Source organism: Notothenia coriiceps, unplaced genomic scaffold (genome assembly GCF_000735185.1).
Source record: "Notothenia coriiceps isolate Sejong01 unplaced genomic scaffold, NC01 NC01_scaffold00014991, whole genome shotgun sequence".
Lineage (NCBI taxonomy): Eukaryota > Metazoa > Chordata > Actinopteri > Perciformes > Nototheniidae > Notothenia > Notothenia coriiceps.
The window spans coordinates 282,730-287,695 of NW_011347692.1; positions in this window are offsets into that span (position 1 = coordinate 282,730).

The window sequence follows — 4,966 nt, forward strand, 5'->3', positions numbered from 1 at the left end:
CTTCGCGTCGGGCCGAACCACGCCCCTTAGCTGTGATATAATGAGCATATACCACGGCCTGTCGTGAGCTATTGCTTAAATATATATATATGGAGGAAGGTATATATATATATATATATATATATATATGTAGGTAAAGATAAAGATAAATTAAGCCTAAGCAAACAATGCTGAAAAATGGCCACTTTGTAATTTATATAATATATTACTGAGTTATTATAACTAATGCATTAATGTGTTAGTTGTATTTTACCTATTTGGAATGTACTTACTGCACAACAATGAAATAAAGTGTAATGTACACCATAACAAATACAAATAATGGCATCAAATAGAAATACTCTAATAAAGCACAAGTACCTTAATTTTAACATGTGCACAGTACTTAAGTAAACATACCTAGTAAAATCCCACGACTAATACTTTGTGTATGTTAATTCACCTTTTTTTCACAATCCACTCATTATTTGAATAGTGAACGTTGGGCCTCACACTATCACTGCTTAGTATTATGTTCATGTATATTCTTGACTTCAGCCAGTGTAATGGTATAACAGTCACTTTACTCCATAATCACTCACATAGAGAAACAATGTCAGTCTTGATGGCACTTCTTCCATTACATTGCTGTTCCCGACAGCGCGTCGGAGGGATGCAGCCAATCCCAGAGCCACATTGAAAGCTGAGGAGAGGGGAGGAGAAAAGGCCCAGGAGGGCTAGCAGGAGCTTTTCCTGCTTCATCTGTTGCAAAGCTGCGGGAGAGGCGGCGGTCAATGCGTCCTGCTAGCTGAAACAGAAGAAACTTTGCGTAAACGTACACAGTATCAGCAGGGAATCCATCGACAGACGCAAAGGAAAAAATCGACGGATTACTCAGTTAGCGGTTTTTTTCGTGCGTAAAACTTCTGGTTACTGGACTATGCGCAAACTTGTAGCCACTGTAGAACCTACACGTCTTTTGAAAGCTGGCCTTTTTACAGTCACATTTACATTTTGAGAAGTGGACGTTTCAATGAGCCTTTTTATGCGACTATTACGGGCTGCAGACTGAAAAAAGACGCACCATTATAATCGCTTGGAGTCGAGGGGGAATTTGGAGACTGCAGACATGGGACCATTTGTCATCTGCGCGTTTCTGCTGTTAAAAGTAAGCAACTGTTTTTTTAACTAGCACACTTATTTCCACTGCTAAAAAAAAAGAAGCCATTATAATCTGCTGATTTGCTATTTCACACTTTTCATAATAACATGTAGCAACCATTGTGAGCTTCAACCAGCGAGCAAGGTCTTAAACTATTGTTCCCAAAGGAAATATTTTTACACCGACACGGCCCCTGTTGGTGAATATGTATGTTGTCATTCTGTTGTTGGAAAGTTACAGTGGATGGACTGAGAGGGGACAGATTTATCCCTCACCCTGTTCTTTTAAAGTATCTCATGACCGAATAAAATTAAACCACTGCTTTTTTGGTGTGCTATATTTGTGCTTGTCTTGCCTACCTAGTTATCTCAGACTGACTCACAAGACAACCTTTAAGGTATTTATTAAAGACTCATTGAGACAGTGATCATACACCTTGGAACATCAGACAAGAACAAAGAACAGGAGCACACAATTATCTTGGATAATATGAAGTATTTTAAAACAAATTATAGTTTCAGTGCTGTTTAATAGCATATTATTAAACCAGGATCAGTGTGAAAAGAAGGCCTCCACAGTTGCAGACAATAATTTGACACTCATCTACCTCAGAAAGCCCATGGGGCTTGTAGTCATGTCTGTACATGCTCCTCAGAGTCAAAGCACTTTTGTTAGATCAAAGTATTAAGATAAAACTTCAGCTTGTAAAAAGATGTGTATCTCCTTCATATTACTAGGATTTGATATCAAAAGGTTTTCTTTTTAAAATCTCTAAGATCCGTTTTCTCAAACAAACAGGGACTTAAAGTGTGTTTCTTAAGCACACTGTCAAGTATTTGTGCTGCAAATAATTATCCTATTACTCACGGGATGATGTGTTGCAGAAGTTGGTCGTATCTTACAGTATGTGACAAAGACCTCATGATTTACTACTTTTCTACTAATTTTGCCTTTAATTTATTGCACATGTTGCCATATTTGTTGCGTACAACAATTCCTGGTGAAAATGTGGCCTAGCTTTCAGTATAGCTGGCGTCTGGATATCCGGAGCAAAGCAATTATCACAATTTTCAGTTAGTGGTGTGTGTGTGTGTGTGTGTGTGTGTGTGTGTGTGTGTTGATAAGTGGTGGGCAGTTTAGTTTGTTACCACAGTCATTTGAATTTCCATAGTGTAGTTAACCAGTGTTCTGTGGGGGGCAGACATCAGGATCATTAAGAAATTTGAACCTCCTCTCAATTCCTTGGTGTACATTTGAAATCACTACATAAAAGGTTAACCAATCCCTGTGTGGCGTCTTGTTTGATTTAGGATTATAGTTTTTGGTGAATCTTTATCCCTGAAAAAATAGAAACCCATGTCCTTTAATTTGTCCCTCATGCTGCCTGTACATAATTACAGTAATCAGTGCAGATGGGATGAGCAGCTATGACAACTTTCCCTCAGCCCTGTCTCTGCTGGAAGACCTCTGCCTGTTGCCCTCAGAGGCAGAATGTGAAGGCTCATGGGGTCATTGTCTTCACACGCAGAGAGCATCCTTTTATGTGTTTATTTTCACGCGGATTAGATTATCTGTGGAAATTCCAGCCTGCGCTTCAAAAGTAGCCTCACTTCAAAAGGGCACAGAAAATGTTTCAGTCACAGAGAAGACTGAAATGGCGTGTGTGTGTGTGTGTGTGTGTGTGTGTGTGTGTGTGATCCGCGATGACTGAGTTACTCCGGCAGCCGTGGAGTTGAGAGCCCCATTGAAAGCTGTGCACCTCGGTGGTCCGTCTGTTCTCACTGGGGAATCCCTTCAGATGGCAGCTTCTTACCTTAATGAAAAAATAAACTGCAGCCCCCTTCCCTTTCGACTTTCTGCCCCCAAAGAAACCGATAAGACTGAACACTCCTTGAAGCATGTATGAATCTTAGGTAGGATGTTGTTGATTTAAGTAGTACTAAAGTAGCAGTTTTATAAAGTTTGATCCTCTGAAGGATTGCACACTCAATGTTTTCTCATGCCATGCATTAAATTGCCCACATATAGCACTATTTGTTACACTAAAGACTTAGTCATACCTCTACTGAGTAAATGACTATGCCCACTCGTCTCTCATGGGCCAATTTGATTGTACTCAGGGCAAAAGTGGGTGTAGTGCTAATTGCCAGTAGGGCCTACCATCCCTCCAGGCAGGCTTACAGAACCCCAGCCCTGACTCACACCCAGGCTCTGTGAAATGACAGAAATTCAAGCAGGGAGGTAAAAATAAAACAGAGCCACTGTCACTAAATATTTATCAAAGTATAGATCCAGGGCTAAAAGGTTAGCTGGTGTTAGCAGAGCAGTGGGGCTCCCTCTGGCACACGAAGAGGACCAAAGAGTGTTACAGGAAGCCTTCATGCTAGTTATTACGGTCCAGGTTTGGTCACAGTCCGCCAACTCCAAACATCCTACGGTTCTTGCCTGCTGGATCCTACCACCCTGACGCCCGGCTAATACCTCTGATCTGGGTTCTGTGGCTGCTGCTCAGATATCATCAGGCTCCACTGTGAGTGCCGCAGTAAAACTGGCTGTTGTTCTTGGAACGCGGCAAGCCTGGTTTCAAAGCTGTTTCGACTGGAATGATTTCAAAACCTGTTTTTATTTATCCCAATAATTATAAAGGTGTGCCTTGGAAATATTTGTTTACATAAATTGTTAAAAAAACGTTTGAGACCCTCTGAGATAACTTAGACTAAAGTGAACTATCTAAACACTCAGTCCTTTACCTCACTGAGCCTCTCAGTCTGTCTGGAGAGGACTCTCCCTCCACTTCTTTTATCCGTTAGCGCAGCAGAAGCTAACAACAATCCCCGCCGGTATCTCTCTCGCTCTCTCTCTGTGCGTGAGCTGCGGGCGCCTGATAAGCCAACATCCCCCACTTTCATCGTACAGGGCAAATGGAAACTGTAACTGGGGTGAAAAGGGTGTTATCTTTACTTAATTATGAATGTTGTTACATCAGGGCTGAAAATTCGTTTTTTTGTATATATTTCCATTTAATCTTGTGGACGTGCATATTCCCTGTCCTCCATCAGGGGGTGCTGCAGCACCCTCAGCACCCCTACTTCCCACGGCCCTGCACTGGAATGATTTCAAACCTGTTTTTATTTATCATAATAAATATAAAGGTGTGCCTTGGAAATATTTGTTTACATAAATTGTTAACAAACCGTTTGAGACCCTCTGAGATAACTTACACTAAAGTGAACTATCTAAACACTCATGTGTGTGTGTGTGTGTGTGATCCGCGATGACTGAGTTACTCCNTAGTTGTTCATACATGTGTGTAAATGTACTTATATACCAAGGAGTGTGTTGTAGCAGCATGAGACGTTTCCCTGTGTCCTATTGTTGTTCTCCTCTCCATACAGCAGCCTGACATCTACAAGAGAGAAAGAAATAATACTAATTTCGATAGATATATAGATAGATAGATAGATAGATAGATAGATGGTACTTTATTGATCCCAATTTGGGAAATGTTTGCATTAAAGCAGCATAAAAAACACAAGGCAATGTACATAAGAGAAATTAAGACACAAGAAATAAACAGTCCAAAATATTTCAGAAATAGAAATAAAATAGCATTACAAATGCAAAAAGTTAAAGAATATAAAATAAAATTATTATATACATGTGGAAATACACATTTCCAGTAACAAATATAATGCAGGATATTATTGTGCAAGAATGGATTATTCAATTTTAAATAGAATATGAATGTAAAATGTACAGTGGAAGTTTAAGTCCAGTAATCAAGCTGGACCGCTCTGTTTTGATTGGTCAACTGCTTTAGAGATG